This window comes from Grammomys surdaster, unplaced genomic scaffold (genome assembly GCF_004785775.1).
Source record: "Grammomys surdaster isolate TR1022 unplaced genomic scaffold, NIH_TR_1.0 239, whole genome shotgun sequence".
NCBI lineage: Eukaryota > Metazoa > Chordata > Mammalia > Rodentia > Muridae > Grammomys > Grammomys surdaster.
Genome location: NW_021604684.1, coordinates 3,025,007 through 3,043,246, shown reverse-complemented (window position 1 = coordinate 3,043,246; position 18,240 = coordinate 3,025,007). Strand labels below are relative to the sequence as shown.

The 18,240-nt window shown below is 41.5% G+C and overlaps 2 protein-coding genes across 6 annotated transcripts in view; one reads left to right on the top strand and one right to left on the bottom strand.

Annotated features, from left to right (window-relative positions):
* Fam210a (family with sequence similarity 210 member A) overlaps positions 1-17,113 on the bottom strand; it is a 40,393-nt gene extending 23,280 nt beyond the window's left edge. For all 3 annotated transcript variants that reach the window (XM_028774181.1, XM_028774180.1, XM_028774182.1), the window contains exon 1: positions 16,973-17,113. The gene's annotated coding sequence lies outside the window, so the exon portion shown is untranslated. The remainder of the gene's footprint in view (positions 1-16,972) is intronic.
* Positions 17,114-17,277: 164 nt separating this feature from the next.
* Rnmt (RNA guanine-7 methyltransferase) overlaps positions 17,278-18,240 on the top strand; it is a 23,791-nt gene continuing 22,828 nt past the window's right edge. For 2 of the 3 annotated variants that reach the window (XR_003712287.1, XM_028774285.1), the window contains exon 1: positions 17,278-17,343. The gene's annotated coding sequence lies outside the window, so the exon portion shown is untranslated. Of the gene's footprint in view, positions 17,344-17,417; positions 17,517-18,240 lie in introns of those variants that run through there. The other variant, XM_028774287.1, reaches the window with a different exon arrangement.

Sequence of the window (18,240 nt, the reverse complement as noted above, 5' to 3'; positions counted from 1 at the left end):
TCCTCCCTCTCCTCCTGGTCTACTCAGACTCCAAGCCCAGGAACCTAAACCCCACCCTATTTCTCTTCTGCCCAGCTATTGGCTATAGGCATCTTTACTCACCAATTAGGAATAACTTGGGGGAGGGGGCAAGGTTACATAGCACCACTTGTGTATGTGGAAATTCTCTCATCCCTGGGGGACAACCAGGTCGTGGGGGTCTGTCAGTGTTCAGCATTACAGTACATAGCAAAAGACCAAAACTCAAAAAAAACCCCAACATCCTTTTATGATAAAAGTCTTGGAAAAACTATGGAAAACAAGCAAGCCCACAGCCAATATCAACATAAACAGACAGAAGTTCAAAGAAATTCCATTAAGATCAGGAACAAGACAAGGTTGTCCACTTTCTCTATACCTAATCAATATAGTACTTGAAACCTTAGCTAGAGCAACCAGAAAATGAAAGGAAATCAAGGGATATAAATAGGAAAGAAAAAAGTCAAAGTATCTTTATTTGCACATGAAATGATTGTATACGTAAATGATCCTAAAAGCTCTACCAGAAGACTTCTACAGCCAAGAAACATTTTCAGCAAAGTAGCAGGATAAAAATTAACACACAATATCATTACCTTTTCTATATTAAAATGACAGACTGAGAAAGAAATGGGAAACAATACCTTTCACAATAATCTCAAATAAAACAAGCAGCAAAACAACAGCACTGAGGGATGTCTCTAGCCAAGCAACTGAAAGATTTGTATAATAAAAACTTTGAGATAATAGACCTCAACATAAGGCCAAATATGACAAATATGATAGAAAAGAAAGTTGGAATGGTCTTAAATCATTGGCATAGGAAAAGATTTTCTCTAAGATCAACAATAATAATAGGACCTCATCAAAATGAAAGGCTTCTATGTGACAAAGGACACCATCAATAGGACAAAGTGGCAGGCTACAGAATAGGAAAAGACATTTACCAATTACACATCTGATAGAGGATTAATACCTAAACTATATAAAGAATTAAAAAAGAAAACTGGACATCAAGAAGACAACCCAATTAAAAATGGGGTACAGAACTAAATAGAATTCTCAAAAGATGAAACACAGATAGACGGCTGAGAAACATGCTCTCATCCTTAGTCATCAGGGAAGTATAGTTCAAAACTCGGTTGAGATTTCATCTTATACTGGTAAGCATGGCCAAGATCAATAAAACAAATGACAGCTTGTACTGGCAAGGATGTGGGGTAAGGGGAGAACACGTACAGATTGCTGGTGAGTGAAAACTTGTACAGCCACTATGGAAATCAGTGTGGCAGTTTCTCAGGAAGATGGAAATCAATTTACCTCATGATCCAGCTATACCACATATACCTAAAGGACTCTACATTCTACTACAGAGATCCTTGCTCATCCATGCCAGAAACTGGAAACAGCCTAGACTTCCATTAATGGATGACTGGATAATGAAAATGTGGCACATTTACACAACTGAATATTATTTAGCTGTTAAAAATAAAATCCCAAAATTTGCTGGTAAATGGATGGAATTATAAAAAAAAAATCATCCAGAGTGAGGTAACCCAGACCCCCCCCAAAAAAAAAATACTGTTTGTCGACTTTTATATGTAGATGTTAGTTTTTAAACATTTAATAGGCATGCTACTATCCATAAAACGACAGAGGTTAGGTATAGAGTAAGTGATGAGGAAGAAGGGAGATCTCCCAAAGAAGGGGAAATAAAATATATAGTTATAGAGGGACAAGGATATAGGGGTTTGAACAGAAGGATTAAGCAGGGGTGGGGAGGGAAAATGGGGTCAAGGAGGGAATATGAGAGGACCATTAACACTGAGAGCCATTTGAGGAGTTATATGGAAACCTACTAATGTAAAAGCTTCTTAAAATATTTAAACATATGAAAGAAATCTAAACAGAGTCACCAAATAATCCAACTAGACATCTTTCACCTTCAAATAAAGCCTCCAGTTCTGGGCATGGGTTTCGTCTAGTTGAGTTGTTGGCTAAAGGGGCCGCATGGAAATTCCCAAATATTTCATGCTATTGCCAAAGCTATTGTCATCTACAAACTGATGGTAAGGCCCCACTGCTGAAAAGAGTGTTTCATTGAAAAGAGAGAAGTCGAGCTAGTTCCTAACTAGAACTTTAACCTTTACTGACTAGCGTTCAGTACTGGAAAGTACCAACTACAAACTCTGCCAATTACAATGGTGACCTGCCCTCATGATGGTACAAAAATGGGAACAACCAACCAATCTCTGATTGGATTTAAAGACCACTCCATGAGATGGAACCCAGGCCTGACACTGCTCAGATGGCTAAGAACCTGAGACTTGATAGGCCATGGGCCTAGGGGAAAACAAAATAGTATTGTTTTGTTAAAGAAACATAGCAGTAATATGACTTCTACTAATATTATGTCATACCCACAGATCAGTGCTTTGCTTAGTCACCATCAGAGCAGCTTCCTCTTGCAGTAGATGAGAACTAACACAGAGACCTACAACTGGACAATGTGCAGAGTGAGAGACTTTGAAGCAGTCCTGAATGGGAAGTCTCCCCTCACTTCAGGACTCAAGGAGCTATGAGGAGTAGAGGCTGAAGGATGACAAGGGCCAGAGGACGGGACTAAGGAAACAGCGTCTTCAAAAAATAACAGGACTGACACACATAATCTCACAGGGACTGTACATCCAGCCAGATGAAGTCCCAGCTCTGAGAGTGGGACATGAACATGAGCTGGTATCCCTAACCAAAAAGCTAGCCTCAAATGACATCTGTTTGCAAAGGAAAAATTAGTTTTATCCAATGTAGTATCACTTAAGGGTAGCCCCATGCCCAATAGTAGATGGTCAACAGAAAATTAACGATGGTAATTTTGTAGACTTGTCTCATATTGCTGCTGGGCCAATCTTTGTCTTACTGGTCTATTGCTTATATATTATGGTTTTTGATTTTGTGGTTTTACATTTTCTAGTGTATGTGCACGTGCAGATCTATCTGTCTCTGTGTTTTTCTTCTGCCTTTTCTTTGTTCTTTTAATTTATTTATTCTGGTATGTGTTTTTGAGACAGGACAGCCTTGGCTGCCCTTGAATTTCCTCTATAGAGGAGCCTGGTCTTGAAATCAGAGATGTTCCTGCCTCTGCCTCTTGAGTGCTGGGATTAAAGGCATGCACCACTACTGCCCAGCATGGTTTATTGTTGTTGTTTGTTTGCTTGTTTGCCTGTTCTTCTTCCCCAAGAGAGAGAGATGAGGCATCAGGGAGAAAGGTTGGGGAGCTGGGTGGGTAGGGAGGTGGAGAGAAACTGGGAAGAGCTGGAGGAAAGGAAACTGCTCAGAATACACTGTATAAAAAAAATTAAAATTAAAACATTTCTAAACAATCCCATTCACAAACAACTATATTTAATGAAGGAAAACAAAATCCTTTACAATTATAAAACTTTTAATGAAAGGAATTAAAAACACACACCAAAAGAAAAGACTTCTATCAAGGACCGGCAGAATTACCACTGTTAAAATTTCTACAGCATTTAAAAACAATTCAGTAGAACCTCTACTTTTAAAAAAGAAAAAAAGCCCAGTATTACCCCCCCCCCAAAGCTCTCAAGTACAATCCTAAAATTCACAGGCAAACATGAAAGATCCAAAATAGGAAATGTGATACTGAACAAAAGGAGAGTTGGAGGCATCCACAGAGCTGCATTAATCACAACAGCTTGATCCTTTCATTAAAAGTCAGACACCTATGAGACTGGACAGATGGCTCAGTGCTGCTCTTACAGAGGATCCAAGGTTCGGTTCCCAAAACCCACATGGCAACTCAATTGTCTGTTACCCTAGCATACATAACTTGTAGCCATTTTGTCCCATGCCTGCCTGTGATTTCATATTGTTACTGACACAGAAAAGTAGCTTAATTCAGAGCAGGGTCATGCAGACCACATACCCTATTATGTATGTTCTGAGGTTTGTTAATCTTAAGAAATTCCACCATAAGCTACACTCAGGACCAACCAAAATAGAGGTTGGCTTTCAACTGTTATGTCTAAAAACTACTAAAAAAAACAAAAAAACAAAAACAAAAAAACCTTGGAAAAAGGCTAGCCACCTTGCAGCCCTTCCCTTACCCGCTTATGAGCTTATTATAGTTTTTTGCCTATATATACTGACCCTGAAAAACATTTGGGGCTATAGTTTTCAGCTCCTAAGTCTGAGCTATATCTCGGATCAGTCAGTCTTGGGGTATGTGTTCAATAAACTATCCCTGTCTGACTCAGATCGGTGTACATGTGGTTTGTAGGGTGACTCCAAGACCTTGACACCACTTCCAGGGATCCTAACATTCTCTGGCTTCTATGGGAACTAGGTACATATGTCTATATACATACATGTAGGCATATCACTCATATAGATAAAACAAACTTAAACAACAACAAATGCCTAAAAGAAACAAGGCACAAAACTAAATGGAACAAAAGAGAAAGCCCAGAAAAAAACCCCTCATATCTATGGCCATCTGATTCTTAATACAGGCACCAAAAATAAACAGTGGAGAGAGAAGCCCGCCTTCCCAATGAGTGAGACTCTCCAATAGGAGACTCTCCTATGAGAAGACGGTCTTGCTCTCATCTATTACCGTCTTATACAAAACCCAAGCGGACTAGACTGGGCCATTCAAAGAGAGCCAGTGTTAAGAACAAGCCAACAGGATTAAGCATGTAGCAAAGCTGTCAGACTGCTAGACTAGCAGGCATAAAATTCTAAGTAAAAGAAATAAAAGTGGCCAAGAAAAAGCTCATAAGAACTCTTAACAACCAGAGAAAAGCAAATATAAATAAGGTTGAGATTTTGTCTAGCCAGTCAAAAAAAAAATCAGCCAAGATCAAAAACAGTGAGAGTACATGCTGTTATGGCTGTTCCTAAAGAGAAGCCCACACTGACTGTTGGTGGGGATGCAAAATGGTGCAGACACTCTAGACATCACTATGAAGAAACCTCAATAAACTAAAATAATGCCCAAAAATACTACTTATGTCACTGCCACCACTACCACCACCACCGCCGCAGTGCCGCCACCACCACCACCCACCGCCAACAACAAAACCCCCTAGGTTTGGCTGGGCCATGGTGGCACATGCCTTTAATCTCAGCACTCGGGAGGCACAGGTAGGCAGATCTCTGAGTTCAAGCCTAGCCTAGTCTACAGAGCAAGTTCCAGGATATCCAGAATTACTCAGAGAAACCCAGTCTGAAACCAACCCAACCCAACCCACCCCCCCTACATCTAATCCCCAGCAAGGCATAAACCATGTGTGGTGGTGCACACCAACAATTTCAGCACTGGTGAGGTAGAAGCAGGAGAACCAGAAGTATGCTCAGTTATGTAAAGGGTATCAGGAAGTAGAATGTACCTAAATCCTATGATCAAGGAGATAAACAGATTAAAGATATTAAAGGGAACTAAAGGAGCAGTGACCTTGGGACATGATCCCACCCAGCAAAGCTTCCGTCTTTTGAAAAGGATATTCCCCAAGGGACTTCGCCACCTATTCTAAATTCATAGCACCTTTGTGGTTGTATGAGGATAGTTATATCATGTTTCATTTGGATATAAGGAGATATGTGTCAAGTTGACAAAGGGATAAATTGTGATGGCTAATTTTGGTTATCAACTTGACTATACCTGGAATGAACTACAGTCCAGAAATGGAGGGCACACCTGTGATCCAGATCTTGAGGCAAGAAGACCACATGCCCATGATCTGGGTCTTGAGTCTGGAAGACATAGGCCTTTGATACAGATCTTGAGTGAGATGTCATATGCTTTTGATCTGGATCAACACATGCTTTTAATCCAGATCTTGATGCATAGTGGCAATGCTTATAAAGATCTATTAAAGAACAGCTTAGGCCAAGACAGGGTGATACAATTTTTTTTTTTTTTGAGACAGGGTTTCTCTGTATAGCCCTGGCTGTTCTGGAACTCACTCTAGACCAGGCTGGCCTCGAACTCAGAAATCCACCTGCCTTTGCCTCCCAAGTGCTGGGATTAAAGGCGTGTGCCACCACCGCCCGGCCAACATACTTTTAACCATATTACTCAGGAGACAGAGGCATGCAGATTTCTGAGTTCAAGGTCAATTAGGTCTACAGAGCAAGTTCTAGGACAGCCAAGCTTAGGCAGTGAAGGAAACTTTGGAAGCCAGAAAACTGGAAAAGATGTAACTGAACAAAGGGGCCATGTTCCAGCTCCAGCATACAGAAAAACTTGCCAGCTTTGGCAACATGGCTCTAGCTTTAGAGTCAAGAATAGAAGGGGTTATGGAATTGCCCTCTTGCTACTTAAGGAAAATCACTGAGGCCACATGTGTTGGCAGGGGTGTCCCTGCATGGAGGCCTAGAGAGGCCACTACATGAAGCTGTAAACTTAAAGTTGCCTTGGAGACCCCAAGATGTTAGGGATACCAGGGCCATGGGATACCTGCCAAGGAAAGCAGCTAACAGGGAGTGGAACCAGCCCAAGAGAAAGAAGTGTGTTGCAGTCAACAAAGATGAAAGCATCTGGAGATCTGAAGAGCGCTTTGACATCAGACATGGAGATGCAGAGTTTGGAATTTTCCCAGCTGGTTTTTGGTCTTGCTTTGGTCCAGTATTTCCTCACTGTGCTTCCTTCCCTATGTTTTGGGGTTGTACTGTACATACTGTGATGTTAGAAGTATGTGATCTGCTTTTTGATTTTGACTTTTTAGGGGATTATAGTTAAGAGATAGCATAAATCTCTCAGCAGAGACTTTGAACTTTGGACCTTTAAACATTGTTGAGACTATGATAGACTATGGGGACTTTTCAAGTTGGACTAAAAGCACTTTGCATTATGTTATGGCTATGTGTCTATGGGGGGTCGGGCAGGGAGTGGAATGTGGTGGTTTGAATAGATTTGACCCCCATAGATTCAAGTATTTGAATGCTTGGCTCATGGGAAGTATCACTATTAGGTGTGGCCTTGTTGGAGGAAGTGTGTAACTGTGGAAATGGGCTTTGAAGATCTCCTATGCTCAGGCTCTGCCCAATATGAAATGCAGTCTCCTGACTGCTTTTAGATCAAGATCTAGAACCCTTAGCTCCTCCAGCACCATGTCTGTCTACAGGCTGCCATGCCTCCCACCATGACAATAATGAACTAAACTACTGAAACTGTAAGCGAACATTAGTCATGGTGTCTCTTGTCAGAAAAAAAGAAAAAGACAAAAACAAAACAAAAGCCAGAAAAGAAAAACACCCTAACTAGGACAAAGGGTAAGAATGTCACTTTGCATAATATTTTTTTTCACGTTATCATGATATAGCCCTTAGTCTGCCTCTTCCTGACAACTGCTTTAAGGTCTTTTTAACTTTACAGCATTTCTTAAACTATAATTGATACTATGTGTCTGCAATGTGTAATCTGAATATGTCTGAAAATATGAATTAGCACAAACATATCCCTGATTCCTGAAAATACCTGGGTAATATCCCCATGACCACCAGCAAGTTGGGGGAAAAAGTTTACTTGGCTCACGCTTCAACATCATAGATCCTCACTGACGGAAGCCAGGACAGGAACTCACACAGTGCTGGGACCTGGAGGCAGGGGCTGAAAGAGGCAGGAGCTGAAGCAGAGGCCTTACAGGGTGTTTGTTCAACCTGATTTCTTACAGGGCCCAGGACCACCAACAATGAGCTGGCCTCTCCACATCTAATTGAGAAAACACCTCATAAGCTTGCCTCCAACTGTATCTTATGGAGCCATTTTCTTAATTGAGGCTCCTTCTCTCTGATGACTCTAGCTTGTGTCTAGCTGGTACAGGTGAGCAGGTACATGTGAGCAGACAGTATCTCAGATCAAAGCAGCAGCCCTACTTCTTTCCTGTCCTGTCCGTCAGAGGCTGCTGTCCTAACTACTTCCTACAGCAGAGCCCTCTACTGCTTTAGGTCAATTACAGCAAAGCACCATGAAACAGTTAGTAAACATTTCCTATTGCCTATTTTTTTTTTTTTTTTTTGGTTTTTCGAGACAGGGTTTCTCTGTGTAGCCCTGGCTGTCCTGGAACTCACTCTGTAGACCAGGCTGGCCTCGAACTCAGAAATCCACCTGCCTCTGCCTTCCAAGTGCTGGGATTAAAGGCGTGCGCCACCACTGCCCAGCAACATCTCCTATTGCTACACACTGCTGTAAGTGTCACTCCTGTAACCCTTCCATAGCTATGGACTGTTACTGGTAATATTTAAATCGGCAGCACCCAATCTGGTTTGTTGTTACGGGCCACCATGTTTCCGACTAGGCAAGGCCTGAGGCCATAAGCAGTGATGTGTTCTCGCAGCTGCTGCAGTTCAGGCAGGCCAGAAGCACTGGCCCTGACACCCATGAGATGCCAGGGTGGAAGATGGCTCTGCCAATCTACCATGCTGTCTCCACAACATTTGGCGGGGCCCAGACCATCCTGCTATTCATACAGTACCTGGTAGAAATGCAACTCTTATGTTTAAAGATTAACCAAAGGCTTTATGTATTTGGTAATGCTCAATTAACAAGATGCCCACACAATTGGAGGTGTTACCTAATTAACTAACCTAGATATAAACTGTTACTCAGGATTGCTCTCAATATATTCATGGTTCTCCATCTCTCTCCTCCTCCTAGCTCCTCCTCTTCCTTCTCCTCTTCCTCTCCTCCCAACTCCTCACTCCGCCTACCTCTCATACAGCCCAATCACTGAGCTTTATACAAATGTAGTGGGAAAATATCCCGCTACAATGGACCAGAGTGCACTGTTTTCTGTTGTGCTTTCTTATACCAAAGTAAAATAGTCATAAAATGTCCTGTGGCTATTTAGTTTATGAATTAAAACATTCATTCCTGGAGGGAGAAAACTCTTCTGACTCAGACAGTTGGAGGCTCCTCACTGAGATAGACTTGGATAGAATTGTTTCTTTGTCCTCACTTTAGGTATTTGCTTACGTCTCCTGTCTTAGTCAGGGTTTCTATTCCTACACAAACATCATGACCAAGAAGCAAGTTGGAGAGGAATAGGTTTATTCAGCTTACACTTCCACATTGCTGTTCATCACCAAAGGAAGTCAGAACTGGAACTCAAGCAGGTCAGGAAGCAGGAGTTGATGCAGAGGCCACGGAGGGATGTTACTTACTGGCTTGCTTTTCCTGGCTTGCTCAGCTTGCTGTCTTATAGAACACAAGACTACCAGCCCAGGGATGACACCACCCACAAGGAGCCCTCCTGCCTTGATCACTAATTGAGAAAATGCCTTACAGATGGATCTCATGGATACATTTTTCTCAACTGCAGCTCCTTTCTCTGTGATAACTCCAGCTTGTGTCAAGTTGACACAAAAGTAGCCAGTACATCTCCCCAGGAAAAGTAATGAAACTAAACTAAATAAATGTGTTTTTATTGACCAAGCACTGGGCAGTGTACAGAGCTGTAACCCTTTGGCATGAAGAACAAATTAGTAAAAATATGGTCACCGCCTTCAATTTAGTTATGAAAGGTAAATATTTCATGATATAAGAAACAATTATCAAGTATGAGTTTTAAGCCTACTGGACATTAAGGAGAGGAAAAAACAAGAAAAATAAGAAAATGATGTGAACTCTAGTGATCATGTGATGATTCCTCAGGCTATGTTTAGGAGGACAACTTAGACTCAATGGAGATAAAGTGAGATGGTTATTCTAGGCTCAGGTAGAAGTGGCAGGTGGAAAGGTACAGAGAATATGTAGGGAAGATCCCTCTCAAGGTGGTATTTTTGGCTTATAGTTGCAGAAATTTACTTATAGTTCTTGGGCCCACTGATTTTCCCACCACGGAGAGGCAGAACATGGCAATAAGAGCATATGAAAGAGTTTACCTATAGAGTCAGGAAGCAAAGGAAGAGGGCATGGAGACCAGGCACCACCTTCAAAGGCCTTCTCACAATGACCTACTTTTACTAGAAGGTGTCCACTACCTTCCCTACACAGCACCACTTGCTGGGCATCAAGCATGCAGCACCCATGGGGGACATTTCATACTCCAACCATAACAAAGGGCGATGAGAATCAAAGCTAGCAATGCCATTCATAATTGTAATGTACTTAAAGAATTACAAGAGACTTTGAATTTGTAAGGAACAATCTGAAATTATGAACGCTATGTTAAAAGCAATATTCAGATAAAAATATAGCAGAATGGGGAAAGTGAACTTGGTGATTCCTGAGACTATATTTTATTTGTAGAGATCTGTCCTAAACAATTATCTAACCACTCAGTCTTTGCCCTTTGAGTTTTGTACACAGGAACCTGCTGACAACAAAATAGAATGACTTGAATTTAGAACTTGGGGTTACTGTTTTCTGTATTGGATGATATGGCATATTATTTACTATTAGTCTGTTTATATATAAAAAGTTACTCAAATTATCAGCCTGGGGAGCTAGATAAGACATTTCTTCATTTTGAAAACCCAGAACTTATTTAATCAATTACTTACTCTTATAAACTTAAGTTTCCAATTTTAATGCATTATAAACAGCATTCTATTACATAAAATTTGTCCACCTTTAAAAATCTTCAACAAGTATCTAGAAGCAGAATTACAACATTAGTGAGTATCTTATGGCACTTAATACTGTTATGCGGTTCTAATTCTACATGAACTTCAGAGTACAGAGTCACAAGATGATATGGGCATATGGGAGTGTCCAGGAGAGTAAGTGTGTAAGGATCATTACCATGATGGCTCTACACCCTACATCACATTACAACAGCCCGGCTTCAAACTTCAAGGGCCAATACCAAAGTGTTATTATCTGCAAGTACTGGATAATAAAAACAATTCTGTATTCTTTCAAGGGAAAGAGGGCTTTAAAAAGCCCAGTTAATTTCAAAAGCTAACTATTATCTCAAACATCGTATTATCTTATGAATAACCTCTACCTCTCAAATGGGATAAATTCCTGGTCATATAGTCACTAATAAAACCCAGTGCAACGGTGTTGTTGCTTTGTTTTGTCTTGGTGTGTGTGTGTGTGTGTGAGTGTGTGTGTCCCTCTGTGGCCAAATATTTACACAAAAGCTTCACATGAAGAACTCAGGGCACTCTGTGAAGTAGTTTTCTGTAACAATGGCAATGGTCTACATTCACTATGTTCAACATGACTGATGCTAGGTACAGGTAGGCTACTCAACACTTGGTCTGACTAGTGTGACTACAGTACCAAACATTTCAGCATTACAAAACAAAAACAAAAAAACACCAAGCCACAGATTCCTGAAGTTATGATAAACAGCAATCTTTAGAGAATAACTAAAAACTAAAATAGGTAACTATGTTAACTGAACTTCTCAGTTAGTCAATGTAACTGATACTATCAGTTGCCAACTTAAAACATATTTTACTTTTAGAAACCCCATTTTTTTATTCACTTTCTCCAGCTTCAATATTGGAATCTAATTAAAACTCCACATGGTGGTGGGGAACCATGGGGACTCTCTCATGGTCATGATTGCCTACATCTCTGTCACTTCTCTAGACCATCATCATCGCAAAGTCTTCCCCATCACGGAGTCCTACCTTCAGTTACCTTTCTAAGGAAGGACAGAAAGCCAGGGAATTATGGTAACAAGGAGGAAAAACCTGAGAAAGGGAGGAGGCTACGCTCCTGGGATCTTACCTGACTACTGAGAAAGGCAGGAAAAGAGAATGATGAATGCATGCTGTTGGTTAGTTTGCTTTCTCCATTACATAGTCAAGAATCCCAGCAAGAGAATGGTCCACAGTGGGCCAGCCTTCCCAACTCAATTAATGAAATTAATAAGCTATTGCACTCCCAAAGGCCCATCTCCCATGGGATTCTAGATCCTGTAACTGAAGGAAGACGCTATACAGATGAAAGGAGATACAGCAGTTCTAACTAAAGGTAGACTGAGAAAAGGAATATGAATCCAGTCAGACAAACTAAAATAATACTGCCTTCAGAAGACTGAGGCTGGGATAACCCCAGACTAGCCTATGCTCTGTAGGAAAGCCAGGCTTGAAAAGAAAGGAAAAAGAAGTCCAAAGGACAGAAGGAGATCTGCATGGCCTCTCTCTCCCTTCAGTTATTTTCCTCTCTCTCTCTTTGACACCAAGCATCAGCCTTACTCTGCTTGTTTCTCTCCCTTCCTTCCCTTAGTAAGGAATCCCTTACTATGCACAATGCTGTGGCAGTTCCTTTATTCTGAGTCACTGGAGTTTAACAGAGTATTGTTTTGTTTCCAAGAACCTATTAATGTATTTTCTTAGTGGATGTCCTCATCAGTTATAGTTTTTTCTGCTGATCATATTCTATATTAGAGTAGTGCTGGGTTACATTGGGCTGTGTTCTGAGCACACAAGTGGAGGATTTAGCTGAGCTATACTGTTGAGCACAACTCAGTTCTACTATAAGCCAGTTCTGCTTGAATATGGTAAACACTTTTGAAAGAATGGAGGTGATTCAAATACATAATCATGGATCTCATCTCAGAAAATTCTCAATTCAGAATTCTCACTACATGGACACTACATGTAAGAAACAGAAAAAATCAAAGCAATATAACTTGTTCACAACATACTCATTCTATAGTAATGAATTCCACTGTGAGTGATGTATATAGAATCTCAAAACAATTCAAAAGAATGATTGTATGAATGTTCAACAAAATCAAAGACAATATAATGATTTCAAAGCTGGATGAACTAAGGAAGACAGTACGGGATATGAAAAGGGAATTCACTAAAGAAACACAAACAGTGGAGCTGGAGCAAGGGCTGACTCTGCGTAAGGACTGGAGTTCAGATACCCCGAACCTATGTGAGTGCTGGGTGGGCATGGTGGGCCACCAGTAATTCCAGCCTGGAAGGAAGGCAGAGAGAGAGGGTCCTCAGGGGATCCTCAAGACTCATATGGTTGAGCTCTTGGTTTGAGTGAGACCCTGCCTCAATGAAATTATCAACCTTGGGACTCTACATGCATATTCACACACATGCATGCTCACTTGCACACAATGTAAACATATATACACAGGCATGTATACCACATGCACACTACACACACATCCACACACACACAAACTGTGGGGAAAGGCAATAGACATAAAAATAGAAATTTTCAGAAACCTCAATATGCCAAATAAAAATTTCAGTGGAAATTATTACTAATAAAACAAATCAAGGACAGAACATTATCCTGGAAACAAGGTAGATAAATGAGAACAGTCAGACAAAAATAACAAGGCAGAGCATGTGAGATCTATGGGTCAACATTAAAAATTGAGGGTAGAAGGGCAAGAATCAAGATCCAAGATTATCTTATGATGTCCAAATGCCCACAACTCTACTCAATACACAAACACAGACATCAACATAACACACATAGAACCCCCAGAGATATTAAAAAATAGCAAATATTGCTATTTGTAGAAAAGGGAATCTTCATACACTGCTGATGAGAATATAAACCAGCTCAGACAGTGCAGAAAAAACAAAAACTGAAACTACCACATTGATTTAGTGCTATTACCCCTGGCAATACACATGCGCATGGGCACACACACAGGGACAGAGGGACACACACACACACACACACACACACTCACTCACCAAAACAGAAGAAAAGCTACAAGCCCATACACTACAAGATACTTCTACATTCGTGTTTACTGCATCACTACTTACAGCAGCCAACTCTGGACTCAGCCTAAGTGTAAATTAACACATCGACGGATGTAGGAAATGTGGCACATACACAAAATAATTTTATTTAGCCATAAAGAAGGAAACTATGGGGCTGGGAAGACTGCACAGTGGGTAGTGTCTGCCTGCATTTGTGATGACCTGAATTAGACTTGCCAGAACTCAAGCAAATCTGGTCCCTTTGGTGAGTGGGTGCCAGTCTTTAATCTCAGTGACCCTACAACGGATGGGAGAACACAATACCCAAACACTCAGGTCACTGGTACAACAAAGAGACCATGTCTCCAGCAAGGTAAAAAGCAAGGACTCTACAGCCAAGGTTGTATTCTGACTTTCATACTTCTTCCTGCACTCACATATCCAACACACACACACACACACACACACACACACACACACACACACACACAGTATGAAATACTGCCATTTGCCAGGAAATGGATACAACTGGAGATTACTATGTTACATGAAATAAGCCTGACTAAGCAAAATATTGCTGTGTTTTTGCTTATATGTGGATCCTAGATTTAATAAAAGCATCTCTCTCTATATGAAAACAAGAATATAACATCAAAGTAAACGTATCTTAGAAAAAGAAAGGGGACAGGTGGAAGGGAACAGGTAGAGGACATACAGACAGAATATGGTTAAATATACTGAAGTTTAAAAAGTGTCTATGGAATCTGTCATAATGACAACGACTTTAGATCAATAAAAGATATTTTTAAGTGTTACCACCTCTGGAAACACTCAGTACAAAATCTGTAGTCAGGTTTTTCCAGCAATATAAAACCAACAGGAAAGTTAGACACAAGACTGAAACATTTATAACTATATCTAAGTTAAGATAGAGGTTGTTATTGACAGTAATCACCTTGAAAGTCAACAGGTAACTATACCTTCAAAATACCCTAACAAACCCTGAAATTAGTATTTGATTAAAGATTAGGTACTATAGCCTGAATGGACATATATAGTCACCACATGTAGACTCCTCAATTTAATATCCCTTGCAACTCTAGAAAAAAAGCAATTTTAGAACAATCTTTCTCTGCTTTAAAGAGATATAAACTTTCAGCACAGGCAGACACAGGTAAGCAGGTAAAGTGTCAAACTCTTTACACTTTTTGTCACCAAGGAATAAAATCATTCTTAAGAAGTTCAGGCATCTTATCTACATCTTAGAAACAATATCACATTTCAAAAACTACACTCAATTTAAAAACAAAGACCACACCTTAAAAGTGCACCTAAGGGGCTAGAGAAGATGGCTCAGAGTTAAGAACACTGACTGCTTTTCCAGAGGTTCAACTCCCTGCAACCACAACTATCTGTAAAGGGATCTGGTGCCCTCTTCTGGTATGCAAGCATAGATGCAGGCAGACCACTGTACATATAATAAATAAATCTTTGAAAAAAAGTGTTCTCTGAGAAATATATTCACTTTTTTTATAAATGGTTTCAAATAAATTCCTTGTTACATTTTAAAAAAAATACGAATCAAATGGTCTCCCCACTCCCTTAGAGATTTAGTCATTCACTAAGTAGTTACTATGTAGCATTTGTTTAATGAACCTGAGGAAAATGATGGTTATAGTCTGACTAACTCATATACTGGCAAAGCAACACCCTTAACCAGCTATTTTCTCTCAACATGCTAACTGGAACTTTAAGAATTGTGAAAATATTTTTGAAAATGTACATGCTGAAATTTTCAGCTCTGAGTGACCTTCTAGACCCTGCTTGATTGTTAGTATAAAGGTCCAGGGACCAAATCCTGGGTCCACTATTTGCCAGACTGACTTTGGCAAACAAATTTAATCCTAATTTGAAAAACAAAAACAAGCCTAACTACTCTACTGGATTACATAAGAAAATGAGCAAGGGATCTGTGTACCAACACTTTTTAGTACCAACACTTAGCTTGGTACTAAAAAATAGGAAAATATTAGCTCTCATTGTTTTAACTCGATTTCTGGAAAGTCGGACAGCACTAAGACAAAGAGACAAAGTTTGATATCTTTACCAATATATAAAGTTTGAACTCGTAACATCAATACATTGTGGAAATCACATAAACATGTAGTTAAGGAGAATTAAATCCATTAAGAGAAAGATTTAAGGCAGGTGTGGTTGGTGTCTTCCTGTAATCCCTGCATTGGGGAGGGCTGAGGTAGGAAAATCATGAGTTTAAATCCAGTCTGCACTATATGTTGAAATTCTGTCGTTATAAAGTTTTTTAAAGGTCAAAATCCGGTTTATTTTCTCTAAGATGATAACAGCAATTATCTGGGGGAGGAGGGACCCCCCCAAAAAAAAACCCCTCAATCACTGGATACAACAAATTCCAATGTTTCAAAATGCACACAGAGCTTTGGGGGTCTAGTGCCAATCCCTTTGCATTTGAACGGAAATTAACTCTCAAACTGGATAATGGCATATAATACATTACACAATCCCAGTTATCTAAAATCGATTTGTCATACTTGTTAAAAAGGAAGCCGTTGAGGAGTTCAAGGTTTATAAACGGGTCAACGACCTCAGAAGGGCTAATCTCCACAATTTGCAAGCGATCATATTGGGAGGTATATGCTGCAAATCTATTTTTCCCCAGACCATGCTAATAAAATTGCCTACAAACAGGTGGATTAGCAAAACTAATTTTCAAAGCGGCTTTGGATGGACCAAATTTGCTGAAGAGTCAGTCAGGATACATTGCAAATCTAATAGTGGTTTTGCACAACTTTGAAGGGGAAATAGGCAAGTTAAATGTGTTGGTGCGTAAACTATCTTAACCCACAGGTAGGTTCTGACCCTCGTCTTGGGGGGAAAGCCTGTAATGGTATACCTCCCTTGAGAGTACCGCTCGACTAAAAACAAGGCGATCAGAAGTGGCCGGCCAGTTCCAAAGGTGAAAACTGTTAGTATTTTCCATAGGACATTCCAACTAGCAAGGACGGAAGAGCAGGGCATTAAGGGTCATAACGCGAGAGGGTGTAAATACAGATGAACCCGGGACAGGGGTGACCTCTTTCGACTGCCCCCGGCGGTGGGTCCGGAGTGCTGACGACTCCCGCCCGTCAGGAGGGAGGCCGCGACAGACCGTCAGCGGCGCGCTCCGCTGCCGTCAGACACACGCCCGCGGTGAAGGTGCCCTCTGGTCCCTTCCCGAAGCCCCACAGCAAACACGGACCCAGGCTACCTCTCAGGATGTGGGGACGTCTCCACGGATTCCCGCCGCACGGGACGTTAGGAGCTGCCTCAGCAGGGCGACCCGGCCAAGGGTAAGGCAAGGTGCCGAACCTCACGACTCCAGCAAAAGCTAGGCCTCCACCGCCCAGGCCAGCCGCGCCCACTAGCAACGTGCTCCGACCCTCCGTGCCCGCTCGCAGAGCCAGAGGCACGCCGCCGCGCGAGGTACCATGGGACTGGTAGTTCCGACGCGGAGGAAGCCACGCTCCAAGTCTGGCTTTCGAATTACTAGTCCCGGGGACACTCCCCGGAAGTGACGAAACAAGGCACGCGTGGCTCCGGCCGGCGTTTCCGCAAACAGAATCGTGGATGACTGTGTGGGTGAGTGTGGCGTTCGGCGTTCTGGCCTTTCCTTGCTTTATTGTCTTTAATCTTGTGTGCTAAGAGCAAAGATAGGCCGAACGCCGGGACTCCTGGCCGGACTCGTTCCCCGTTAGCCTTCTGCCTCCGGTCCTTGCTTAGTGGGATTTATTGTGCCCGTAGCCGGAAGCAATGTAGGTACTGCTTGACGGTGGGTTCTGTTGCTCCTCCAGACCACTCTAGCCCAGGGAGGACAAGCTCCTGTGCTGCTTTCTGCTCGGGCCGAAAGGCTGTGATGAGGGATGGGCGGGAGACGTGTTGGGAGCCAAAGAGAGTTTGTTCTGTCTGGAGCATTGCCTTAGGATCCTGAACCAGAGGTTGAGTAAAAGCCTGGGCCGAGGGTGGGAACAGATGAACTTAATCGGAGAGCTCCTTTCCCTTTTCTGTTTCGTCTTGCACCACCGCTGTAGACAGTCAAGGTGATCCGTGAGGTCATGCTTGACCATTAGTTAGCAGGCACAAACTGAGATGAGCAAGAAAAATGGTTTAAGAGTCGTTACTGAACTTATGGAGGAGTCCTGGCCTGTGCATACCCCAACAAGCACACTTCCGCCACCTCAATCCGCCAGTTAAAAGAACCGAGTTAATAATGAAAAGCAGAAAAAGATTTTCACTCTGTGACATTGGGAGGTGGCACAGAGATATCCATCCAATAACCCCTCCATCTTTGTGGGTTTTGAAATGATGGTGAGGTTTAAATAGAAGGCAAGAAAAATGCAACCTGGCCAAAGTGTGGTCCTGCCTACAATTACCCGTCTTTGTTTGGGCTTCCGCCGCTTCTTGTAAGATAGTCTTACTCCTTTTGGGTTGCCTCTCAGCATAAGGTTCCTAGGGAAATATTCATTTTTTTACCTCCAT